Here is a 13315-nt window from a genome sequence, read left to right on the forward strand (position 1 = left end):
TGTCTCCCCATGAGCAACAGTCATAGGCAACATGCAAAATATACATAAAGAAATCCAGACTTCTCAAAAAATGCTATGTAGTTGCATTTTATTCAAGCTGCAGTAGATAACTTTAATAAAAAATGTTTTCTCCATATTTGTTAAAGCTGTCACCATGTCGTAGCAGTTTGTTATGAGACAGATGATCTGTGAAAACAATCAATCTCCTCCTTGAACTACTATTGCTAGCTAAGGTACTGCATCGTTCTGACCAAAACAACCAATCAGAACCAGTAGGAGGGTCTTAGCACTGTCAATCAACCTCATTCACTCACTGCCAAATGTGCTAATAGTGGAAAAACAACTTATTGTTACAGGAAAATCGTTTATCTGCCATCACTGGTAGCTATGCTAACTAGACTAAGCATTTACAACAGGCTATGCTAGCTATAGAATAGCACAGAGTGAGGCAGAGGAAGGATGAGCCACATTAGATTGTGATTGGCAGCACTAAACCTCTCCTGCCACTGAGTGGTTGTTTCTAGCACTGGGAGAAAGCAGAGGAAATAGATTTTTCACAGATTATCTCTCATACCATACTGTCACAACATAATGACAGTTTTAACAAATATGTGGGGAAAAAATTATATAAGTTACATACTCCAGCTTTAATTTCACTTAGGACATGTCAGGAGGGACGTAGGTTAGAGCTGCTGCTGACTGACTCACCTGTTGTTAAGTGATAAAAGGTACAAGGGACAAGTTAAATATATGAATATGTTGGTAATTTTTTCCCTTTTTCCTTAATTCACTAAATGCTAGTGAAATGGAGGCAAACAGTAGTCTGTAGCTAGACTAACTATGCTAATTGGTTGATTATCTCACACAGTCTATCCACCTCTCTTGGAGAAAAACTGGGTTATAAATTGACACTCTTGCCTGGAGAGAGGGAGAGAAATCCATAGACGAGGAGCAGCCACAGCAAATACCCAATCACCCGTAGTCCTTAGTGTTGATCGAGGAAGGTGGAGAAGATTACAGGCTTGGGATCGTAAGGATCTGGAAGTTGAATATGAAATAAGGAGGTCCTTCAAATAATCCGGTGAGATTCTATATAGACAATAATGAGTGATAAGTGCAATTTTATACTGAATCCTATAAGTTACAGGAAGCTAGTGAAGCTCGTAAAGAGTAGGCCAGCGCGAGCGTCTCAGCGTTAATGTTGCGTTTGAAGGCGGCTCGGAAAAACAGGTTACGACCTGTTAGCAACGGATTAAACTGTTTTAACTGCTGGAAAAGGTGACAGAGGACACGGATATGGGAAGGGCGGGAGCTCCTATTTTACCAAATTTATATAGGAATAACAGACTGTTGGCCATTCCAAGGTAAAAACAATAAACAGCTTCCAGTCCGGGGCCCGCTACGGACACCGTGAAAGCTCAAACAAGGTGTTGCAGCAAAGTTATCCCACTTTTTCCAACTGCATGCGCCCTAATCAGACGCACACAATGTGTGTTTTCTCCCAATCTATGGGAGAACGGTACCTGATAGGGAAACACGAATCCACATGCCTTCAACTTGTTTTTAAACACATGCGCACTCAGTTTCAAAGAACCTAGCACCAACTAGGCGCAGCGAAACCATTACACGTTTTCGATGTGTGCCGTTACTGTGTAAACACAGATCGTGATTAGAACGTTTTCGTGTAAACGATCCAACAAAAAGGGAACAAAACTTCCGTTTTTGTTGGATCGTTGTCGTGTAAACGCCCCCTAAATGTTCAGTCTGATCCATAGTAGCATGTTTTGGTGAGCCTGTGGTTTATCCTGAGCTACTGTAAACACTGTCTGTCTTTTCCTTTTCTCTGGATCATCAACTACAAAATAATATGCAGCTGGACATATTAATAGCACACTCGTTGGTATCGCAGCACAAACTACTGGGTGATGTTCTGCTTAATTCAGTGTTAGTTAAATTGCCAGTTAGATCTAATGTTTATCTTATTATTTCAAGGTCCTTAAAAGAGTTGTTGATGCTGATGGCTGTGAGCAGGAAGGACCTCCTGTGGCAGTCTGTGTTACAGCCTCTGACTGAAGACACTGTTTATCTGATGAAGAGGACGCTCAGAGTCGGTCATACTCTTTCTTAATGGACATTATTGTGTTTATGTTTGTGTTTGAATGTTTCCTTTAATATGTTTGATTAAAGTAATTGTTTTTTCTCATATGTAATTTTAGGTGACAACTTGAAAGTAAGACAGAAATGTCACCTGGCTGAAGATGTCAGACTTCAAAGCAGAAGCCCAAGAGGATCAGGTAAAAAGTTTTTGTAAGGCAGTAATTAGGATTATTAGCTGCAAAGAGAGAGAGAGAGCTGTTCATGGTTTCCTTCAGTTTGATCCCTTTATGTTGCTTCAATGTGTTTAGGAGTTACTACAGTAATAGAGACCACTTACAAATGCATGACAATCAAGTATTATTGGACAAAACTTTGATTAATTAAATAAATCACGCTGATGTTTATGCAGGTTTTTAATTAAATGATTTCGTTACAGGTGAACTGAGATCTATTCAGATTCTTAGGAAAAGCCACAGATCCAGAGGATCTCCCCCATGACCAGCAGCTCCTGCAGCCACAGCCTCCCACCTGTCCTCCACCTTCACCATCTCATCCACCAGCTGCTCTGTGTTCACCTGTATCTGTTTAGTCACACCAGTAACTCCACTAACCGACTCCCTTCAACTGGAAATTCCTCTATCAGGTAAATTTAACCAACATGTAAAAATAGTGACTACACTTTGTGTATGTTTCATATTTTTAATTGAATTATTTATAGATGTAAGGCATTTTTGGATTTGATTAGTTGACAACATGAATAAGAGAGTTACATGTAAATAAAGGTTTGTGTGGTGGGAGTTTTGTCTGTTTTAGTTTTCCTGCGTTAATCCAGGTGAGCTGCAGCAGAGACTCATCTAAAGCAGGACAGGGTCCTGACCTGCAGGGCTGAACACCCCCAGTCTACATTATAATAAATTATTATTTTACATTACTGAGATTTTTTTTAAATCTTTCTTTGCAGAATGCAGCATTCAGTGTTACGTCTTCAAAGCCTTAAGGAGTTGAAGAAGTTTGCCTGGGAAACCCCGGGATGCTGCGAGTCGTTCTGACCCATCTGACAGTCACTGGTTCTGCTGAAGAGATGGACTCACTGGATGAGCTCGGCCTTCCAGCCTCCACTGCAGAGAAATTAGAAGTCCTGAACCAAAACCTGGAATCAGGAGCTGATCAGAAATAAATAGTATGTATATTTCTTTGAGAACATAATTAGCCTTTCTCTTCACATTATTCTTTCCTTCCATCAGGTGCAGTACTGTTTAAATATTGACTTTTAAATTATCTGTTTTACTTTTTTAGCTGGATCTCCGAGGGACCTGATCTGCTGCTTTTAAAGCTCTTCCTAAAACCCATCTATTTTACTTGACTTTCAACTCCAGCGGGATCTAGTTTTAAATTGTATGTTTGTTTGTTTTTAAACTGTAAGAGTTTTTATTTTTTTATTATTTTTTTTTTTATTATTGTTATGTTGTGTTTTAATGTACAGCACTTTGTATCAGCTATGGTTGTTTTAAAGTGCTTTATAATTAAAGTTGGTATGGTAAGTTGGTATGCTGTCTGCAACATTTTATCCAAAATCCTCTCAAACCACCAAGCAGAGCAGCAGAGATCTATTCAGACTGGGTGGAGACAGAATTCTTTCTGGTCACCAGCTCTTGGTGACTGAAATATTTAGTAAGTATAATCTCGTCCATCCATTTTCTATACACCCTTGTCCCTTACACCCTGCTGCCTATCTCCAGCTAACGTTCTGGGCGAGAGGCGGGGTCTTCCTGGACAGGTCGCCAGTCTGTCGCAGAATCTCATGTGCCTTTCAGTCTAAAATTGTGTGAATTGTTGAACATTATCCTGTAGCTGGACTTTGTTTCTCTGTAGCCAATGAGACGTTTTGTTTCATAACACCATAAAATATTTCTCTATAATAGACGTCTGCGTTTAAAATATATATTTTGTCTGTTTTTCAAGGGCTGTACCCATGGGCGTAGGAAGCGGGGGGGACGCAGGGGACATGTCCCCCCCAATATTGGAGAGAGCCACATTCGTCCCCCCCAATAATTTCACTGCAGTTGCGAAGAATTTTAAAATCTTCCACTCGCGTGCTTTTATTTTGAAGGCGCATAACAGCGCATTCAGCAGAGCGCTTCCTCCCCCTCCCCCCTCTGAACGACTCAGAGTAAAGGCAGCAGCAAACAGAGAAGGAGGTAAACGATCTGTCAGGAATGTTGCCATGAATATCGCTCGTTTATAACATCTTGTTGTCAGTTTACTTTCATATATAGAACTAAATCTTTTTGGTTTAGCTGTTTAAATTCTGGAATAGTCACATGTCCAAAATTTTACTGCTAACTTTAACAGTTAGCTAGTCTAGTCACAATGATTTAGACTGAAACAGCAGCAAACTGAGCAACACCTGATCATACTCGACCACTTAACATGTGTTTATATTATATTATATTATATTATATATTTAGGAGAACAGCAGTGCTAGAATGATGTTGAAGAAAGGTGAAGAAGCTCTGGTGAGGTCTTCATTTAGTTTATTGAAATATGTATTAACTGTTTTTAATTTTTAAATAAACTAAACTATTTTATTATGAGAGGAGCAGGTCAGGGAAGACATAGGAGAGCCAGTTGGCATTTCAGGGTGTGAAGATATAAAAATTATATTAATTATGATAGAACCAGAAAGGAGAACAGGAGGAGACTGATGTCAGGTTGATTTCTTTCAACGTTTCAATATTGTTTCATTATTTCCACACCATAAGGTTAATGGTTAGAAGACAATAAAAAAAGTGCTTGAGGAGAGGTTTAAAAATAAATTAGTGAAAATTTTTGCTACACAGTAAATAGAGTTGAGATGTATAATAATGTATACATCTGAAAATTAAGTTTAAATTCTCATTCTGTATGATAAAAACATTTTTTATATATTTAGTTCACATTCTGACACTGTACATTACTAAAGTGTCTATTGTAAATCCATGAATCCATGCAGGAACATCAGGCTGCAGAGAGTCAGAGGGAGGCAGAGACAGAAACACATATCCGTAGATATTTTAGTTAAATGTTTGTGGCTGAAAATGACAGGAGAAAAAAAACATTTAGTCTTTTTGCCTCAGTGTTTTTCATGGATCTTTGGTAAGTTACTGAATGCAGGGCTGGAAAGTGAGACTGAGTTAACAGTGAGGAGCTCAGGTGTCTGTTAGACGTGAAAAGTATAATTTTTATTTATTTTGTAGATCAAACTGTTGCACTGATTGTTGTTAAAGAAGATCAAAACTTGTTTTTTTAGATTTTATTTTTGTTGGTCAAACTGGTGTATTGAGTTTAAAACTGTTGTGTCTTATTTTATGAGCTGTTTTCTACTTTGGTTTTAGAAATAAGTAGAACCTGTTCAATTGCCAGTCAATTTATATCAATGCATTTTGACCAATAAGATACATCAGAATCTGGTCGGCTCTGTGCTACCAGAGCATGTAGCTTGCTAGTTGTGAGGCAAATGCTAAAGTGAGTGTTCATCCTGGAATGACAGTCATTATGCTGCATAACTTTAATCTGATTATTGGATTGTAAATAGTAACATGTTAGAATACTTGTTACTGAAATAAGGGTCAGATTAGAGTAACACATTACTGATGTGTTGATGGCATAATTGTTTGACATTTCTGCTCAAGCTATTTACTGATCTGTCAGGTTTCCGATATGCGTCCCCCCCAATGACAGACTCGTTCCTACACCCTTGGCTGTACCAAAGAACCAAGCGTCGGACTCAGAACACCAAAACAGTTTTAAGAAGGATCAAGGTTATCTGGTTTGTTTTTTGTTTTGTTTTTTAATTATTATTATTATTATTATTATTATTATTATTATTATTATTATTTTGTGCATGTGTCAACGCTCATAAAATCAGTTCTGGTGTAAATATTTATTTTAAAATTATATTTTTAAGCACTGGATGGTTCTTAAATGCTGACTTTGCTTTGATTTTGTATTATTGTGAATGTCTGTTCTAAAAACCCATTGTATTAAAATGTATATTGTGCTGTTTTACTTTGTTCAAAGGAGGTTTCATGTCTTTTTGGAACATATGTATAAATACATGTGATTATTATATTTTGGTGTGGGCAGTCTTTAATGTTAATACTATAAAATTAAAAATCCTTGCCAAGTGTTTTTAAGTGGTTGTCATCAATTGTACAATTTATTACATTAGATTAAAATGTGTTGTAACTGTTCTATCCTCCTGACTACCAGGAAAAAAATATTATCCAATCACCATTTTTTTTAAATTCCACAATCTTTGTAAGGTAATTAGCATACTGAAAACATTTTTTTTTGAAAAAAAGTTTTTATTTTTGAAATATCATGTGTCCACTACAGTGGACGATGGATGGATGGATGGGTTGGTGGGAGGATGGATGGATGAACAGGTGGATGGATGGATACAGAAAAAAACAGAAAAATAATTACAAATGTCCACTACAGAGGACAATTTTTCAACTTTTAAATACTACGATAAAGTAAAGTCAAAATAATTCATAGAATGTTTTAATATGCTGCTAACAGACTAATTTAGAATATGCCAACATTTTAAACCAAAATTTAAAGTTTTATGAAAATGTGCTTGTACCGATGAGCGTCATTTTTATGAATGAGAAAAAGGTACGTACAAAAGTCCCACCCCTTCACATGTGGTATAATTGAAAAGCCCTAAATGTCCTCTGTAGATACCAAAAGGAATTAATTCAGTAGAATGCAGGGGGTGGGAAATATTCAAGTTTAGAAATGTCCTCTACAGAGGACAACAATGAACTACTGGTAGTCAGGAGGCTATGTGAAAACAGTAAGTGTGGGGCCAGCTTGGCTTTTCTTCTACAATTTGTTACAACATTGGATTAATATCCCATGGTAATGGAAGACAACTGTTCCTCATGAAAACCTTGCATTCCAATAAAATTGCTGCTATGTTATCATTTCCCCGGACCAAGCATAACCATTATATAGCTTTTTATTTTAGAATAAAATCCCAAAGTCTGCTGAAAGTAGTCAGCGGACTTTTGGCGGTCATTCAACTGAAAATCCGCCGAAAGTCTAATGGTGGTCAATTTTGAGTCTGGAAACGTCCTCCCGAACGTCCACCGTCATTTGAACGTCGACCAAACGTAATCACCGGACATTCGGCGGACGTGCTCCAAACATTCAATGCTAGCTGGGTGGGGATTCTGGGTCGGGCTGTCCAATCTCTGGGGACGAGGTCACCGAGCTGGTTAAGAAGCTCCTCGGTGGCAGGGCCCTGGGGGTGGATGAGTTCCGGCCGGAGTTCCTTAAGGCTCTGGATGCTGTAGGGTTGTGTTGGCTCACGTGACTCTGAAATATCGCATGGACATCAGGGGCAGTTCCCTGGATTGGCAGACTGGGGTGGTGGTCCCCCTGTTCAAAAAGAGGGACCGGAGGGTGTGCTCCAAATACCGGGGTGTCAGACTCTTAAGCCTCCCTGGTAGGGTCTATTCAGGGGTCCAGGAGAGGAGGGTCTGTCGGATAGTCGAACCTTGGATTCAGGAAGAGCAGTGTGGTTTTCGTCCTGGTCGTGGAACACTGGACCAGCTCTACACTCTCAGCAGGGTCCTGGAGGGTGCATGGGAGTTCGCCCAACCAGTCTACATGTGTTTTGTGGACTTGGAGAAGCCGTTCGACCGTGTCCCTAGAGGGGCCTTGTGGGGGGTTCTCCGGGAGTGTGGGATACTGGGCCCTTTGATAGGGGCTGTCAGGTCCCTGTATAACCGGTGTCGGAGTCTGGTCCGCATTGACGGCAGTAAGTCGGGCTCCTTTGCAGTGAAAGTTGGACTCCACCAAGGCTGCCCTTTGTCACCGATTCTGAAACAAAGTTCACCTTTTATGATCTTTTCTATTTGGGAAACAGCACTTTTAGCTCATCTTCCTAAGAACACCATATTATCCCACCGGTCACAATTGTGACCAATCATAAAACACACCTTTTCATATATTTTTTCACATTTTCTTTAATTATTTCCCCTTGATTAGTTAAAAGGGCTATAAATGACATCTGATTTTAATATTTTCATGTCTGGGAAATATTTGGGATTAAATGGGTATGAAAAAATTAAATTAAATTAAAAATTAAATTAAAATTAAATGGGTATGTTATAAAAATAAATAATCTCATTATAATAATATCTCATTATTTTGAGATACTATCTCATTATGAGATACTTTATTATTTCTTTTAACAGAGTGGTGGAAACGGGCTTCCATACTTTAAAGCATAAATAAATTTGGGGGTTGGGGGGAGTTTGTCGTATCCAGATTGAGACCTATCCACACAGATTCCATGCTGTCATTGCAGTGCATCTGCTTCTCAAAAGGGGTGAATAATTATGCAATTACATATTTTACGTTGCATATTTTTATTTGTCATTTGTTGTAAAGAAATTACTTTTCCGTATGAGAAGGGTTTTTTTTGTCAAAAAAGCCATATTTTGTTTATCCTGATTTATTTGTAAAAAAAATAAATAAACAAATAAAAGGGTAAAACTTACAAGGGGATGAGTACATATATGTTTGGAATAAAGAGCATAAATGCATTTATGATGTTTCTATAGTATGACAATAGACTTTGATATTTTTGTTGCAACATTAAACATCTTAAACTTTTGGAGGAAACTAAATGAAACTGAAAGAACCAAACCTCCTGACAGCCAGAGCCCCTTCTGCAATTGGAATCTGTCTGTGGAGATCACAGAGCATCAGATATATTAAGGGATTAATGGCTCCTCTGCAGTTAAATAAATATCCCCTGTAATTTATCACAAGCCTGGAGTTGCAGTAGATGGAGCCGTGTGTGTTTTATCAGGCTGGTAATTGGTCATGTTGACACACACTGTCTTGTGGAAGACAGGATAGTGAGAAGAATTCTACCTTATTAATGGTTTCTAATAAAGACATGCATTCATCAGACAATGTATGGTGCTGTTGGGCTGAGCAGGTTTACTACTAAGATATGCACCCATTTATACAAAACCACATTTATCCATGTTAGAACCCTGAAGGGGAATTCTCAGTCCCTCTAAACTTTAGAATTGTACAAAAAGGCTAGACATTTTTCAGGGAAAGGTCTAAGCAAGTGTGTTCTAATTATGTAACATGTAATGAGTAATGGGAAGGTCTTAAGGGTTTGAGGAGAAAATTACAAAATGTTTTGCCTCTTGCAACAGGACAGACATTTTTAGCACAACAAAGGCTAATGCAGCCTGAGAGAAACATTCCAGAAAGTTCAGACAAAGCACACAAAATACTGCTGGTTTATTGACTACTTGACATTCAGACTAGAGTTTTTAAAACTAAGAGGTTGGTCAGTGGCATGTCTTCTGTAGTGCACAAGGCTCTTATGAACTTGAGTCACATTCTATTCTTTATCCATTCCACGTTGATCCACCTTTTGTAGCTACTGCAGCTTCTAGTCTTCCAGCAGGGTTTTCCACAAGGAGTCCTCCAGAAGCCTCTCCCAGATATCTCTTCTTGAATTCAACCCAAATGTTTCTATGAGCTTGAGGTCAGACACACCAAACTCACTCATCATTTCTTTATTTACAGTGGTTATGTAAGACGGGGCATCCCCTCATTCTTCCTACAGAATGTCCAAACTATCAGGCACGCTGAAGCAGTAAGACTGGAACTTGGGGGATTGACACCAACTATACAAATACAGATCCACACCATCTTCCCCTCTGTACTTTACTACTTATGATTCTATGCTGATAACTCAAAGCGCAATTGCACACTAATAGTTAGTTCTACCAGAATTTAAAAACAGATCGATATATATTAGAAGTATGCTAATGTGAGGATACTGCCCTTCGGCATTAAAGGGCATGGATCATCACACAAGTCTGAGTAACCGCCACATGGTCACATGACTAGACTACTGTCACAAAATGATGTGATAAATTACGTGCAAATCAGGTCAGGCTACCAGAATTTGGAGCCACTGTTGAGAATAAATAATTCTGTGTTTTCCTTCTATCTCTGTTAGCTAGCTGCTAAGCTAAAGCTAAAAGACATGACATGTTAGGAAACATCCTCAAAGATAAGATTACAAAGAGTGTCATGATCCGTGTTTCTGTGTATTTATTTTTAGAGCTTTTTGTCTTCAGTTTGCTCCCTGTGTCTCTGTCTCTGCGTCTTCCCCGTTGATTGTTTCCAGGTGTGTCTCATTCCCTTGTCGGATCCTTGTCATTTGTTACCTGTTCCCTCAAGCCGTCAGTTGTTCCTCCGTGCTGTTCCCCGGTGTTCCATACTTGGATTAATATCATTAAAGTCATCTTTTTTCACCTATCTCCTGGGTCTGCCTGCGTTCATCCTCACCACCTCAACCCCTCTTATGACAAAGAGGGGATGAAATAATCCAAAATTGAAGAACACCAAAGTCACCAAAGGCTAGGGAACGCCCTCTTTGGGGCATAGCTTAGATAAAGGCTAACAAAGAAGATTACAACCCCTTCTGGGAGGCCATTTTGACTTGCTACTTCTTAAAAGTGGTATGTGAAATGGACCAGCTGTATTTTGGTATTAATAAATGGAATTCATGAATTCAACTCACTAACTCTTCTGTAACCTCATACATCAAGAACTCAGCTTGGAGAACGGATGATTCTCCACACCACTCCAACCGTTGACCTAATCTATTGAACCTCTTTAACAAGAACCATCAGAACCAAGTCACAGTAGAGCTTTGTAATGCATCCATCCCCGTCCATTCTCGTCTGGGTTTGACCCATAGAGAGGAGAATCAAGCTGGCAGTCTGAAGACATGTAGCAGCACTGTTTAATGAGAGAACGAATAACAGCTGGATAAAATGTTTGATGGCTGCGATAATATTTTAATAATGTCTCTTATATCTCTACATTCTGTTATTACGCAATAGTCATCCACACCCAAAACCTCCTCTCAGACTCCAGCGGACTGACTACTGACCAGCTTTCCACCTAACGGGTCCGTGATGCCTCTAACTCCTGAGTATTACTACAGATGAGATCTTAGAGGGCATTCTGTTTAAGCTGGAAGCGAGAATGATGCGTCTAGACCCTAACTATAGAAATGTCTGAAGACCCCTAGTTTACTAGGATCATGAACATTGATTTTATGTTAATCAGAAGGATTAATATTTAGATGACTCAATTAATTTAACTGTCCACCACATCAATTAGACTTTAATATTTTATTAGCAAGCATTAGCAGGGGAAATGACATACAGCTATTCCAATCAAAAATTAGAAGTTTAATATATGTAAGATATTTAGAAATCAAACTTCCCTCCAGTCCTTATACTGTGTCACAGAGCTATGAGAGAGGCTTTGTGATGTAATCCACTCGTCCCCAGATGCTGAGTTGGTCTTGGCAGCAGAAACTTAAACATCCATGGTCAGGGATCTGTCTTGTCCTGGCAGAGTCCAAAGCAGAGTCCAAAGTCGAACTGGTGAGTATCCTCGATGAGCACAGTTCCATATCCATAGGTGATCTTTGTCTACCCCCCATGTCTACTGCAGCATCTCTGAGATGTTTCTGTAACCCAGGTTAAAATAGCCTCTTCATAAAAATAATAGTAAATTAGATAAATAGGAAATAAATAAATAGGAAAATAAATAGGGAATTAATCGATCTTAAAATTGTTATTCTCTTATTCTGAAGGGTCGCATTTATGTGTAACCCACGTGACTAGCTTCAGCCAATCGGGTTACTACGTTCTCTGACGTGAGAGAAAGCAAGCAGAGAGCGTAAAGCAAGCAGAGAGCGCAGAAGCAAACGGGATTGTGCTGAAAAGAAAAGACAGATAAGAGAAATTGAGCACTCGTAGCTGATTTGCTGTCTAAGACGAGTTTGTTCTTTTTATTTCTTGAGAAGGAGCTTTTCGCATATTTTTTCTCTCACCCTGACTGCGTTCGGGATCATTTTTTGTGTTGTGGAACTGGACTTGGTGAGTTGAAAGTGTATTTTGTTTCTTTTGTTTTCTTTTTTTTTTAAAGATAATGTATTTGTTAAACATTTATTTAACTTAAATGGAAAGCTGAAGCGAAGGCTGATCAGCGGAGGCGTCGGCTGTTGCTCTTGGTGCTAACAGCAAGTCAACTGAAAGTCAACAGGAGTAACAGCTGATCCGCTGAAGCTAACAGCTGCTCTTGTCAACAGAAATTTAACCGCTTATCAGCAGAGGAGCTAACTGTTGCTAACTGTCGCTCTTTGTTGGCAACAGGCTTTTTTTTTTGTTTGTTTGTTTTGTTTTGTTTTGTTTGTCGTTTTCGTTCGGCTGGGATCTGGACTAAGGAGTCTCGGATCGTCACTGAACTGGATCTTCCTAAGGAGAACGAGATGGCGAGCCAACCCTGGAGCTAAAGACCATCAAGTAGGAGCTACGCCTTCTGCTGGACATTGCCAACCCTGCAACTTGGTATGACCTGCCCATGTTGTCATGCGTATTAGCAGTGGGTCACTGAAACAGAATTAACTGTTGGATCATCGGAAGAAACAAGACATCAATCTGAAGCACAGTTTGATCTGTCCTTTCTGAATTGTTCTGCTGTGTTGTTGTTTTGCTGTTATTGTTTTTTTTAACTCCTTAAGGGAAACACCAAAGAATTAAAAATAGATTAAACAGATTAAAACAAACTGTAAATCAAAATAGATAAATAGTATTAACTAGAACTTAAATAGAACTAAATAGTATTAACTAGAACCTAAATAGAACTATAACCTAGGTAAAATAAATAGTATCCTTAATTTAGATTTATAAAGTACTCTGAAAGGAACTGGAAACTATTTTTCTTTTTTTGAATTTGTGTCATTGTGTGTTAATTGTGTAACATTGTTGTTGTTTATTCTTTTATTGTTCTTTAAACTAATAATAAGCCGGCTGTTTTAACTTAACTTTCTTTGGTCTGTGGTCATTAATTCAAACTACACTTCTCACTACTCCTGTAGCCGAACCTAGCTCTGGTCTTATTACAAATTTATTAACTGTAAACACATAGCGAGTGTTACATTTCTTGGGTTGAGTGTAGGGCAGATGTCGAATCAGAACCCCGGGTTGTGGGTAAATGGATCTTGTTCCTTTCTTGAGCAGTGCGAAGTCTTTTTCTTCCTGTGGTTTCAAAACGTAGCCCTTATCTGATCCTGCATCCTCGTGTGGTCTTGACTCGAACACTGCGG

General features: G+C 38.7%; 1 long non-coding RNA gene across 1 annotated transcript; it reads left to right on the forward strand.

Annotated features, from left to right (window-relative positions):
- Positions 1-11355: 11355 nt before the first annotated feature.
- LOC148153522 (uncharacterized) lies at positions 11356-13033 on the forward strand. The gene is made up of 2 exons (XR_015761684.1): positions 11356-12086; positions 12363-13033. It is a non-coding gene; the product is annotated as an uncharacterized LOC148153522 (long non-coding RNA).
- Positions 13034-13315: the final 282 nt, after the last annotated feature.

This window comes from Poecilia mexicana, unplaced genomic scaffold (genome assembly GCF_051168715.1).
Source record: "Poecilia mexicana isolate PSO_F unplaced genomic scaffold, ASM5116871v1 scaffold_20, whole genome shotgun sequence".
Classification (NCBI taxonomy): Eukaryota; Metazoa; Chordata; class Actinopteri; order Cyprinodontiformes; family Poeciliidae; genus Poecilia; species Poecilia mexicana.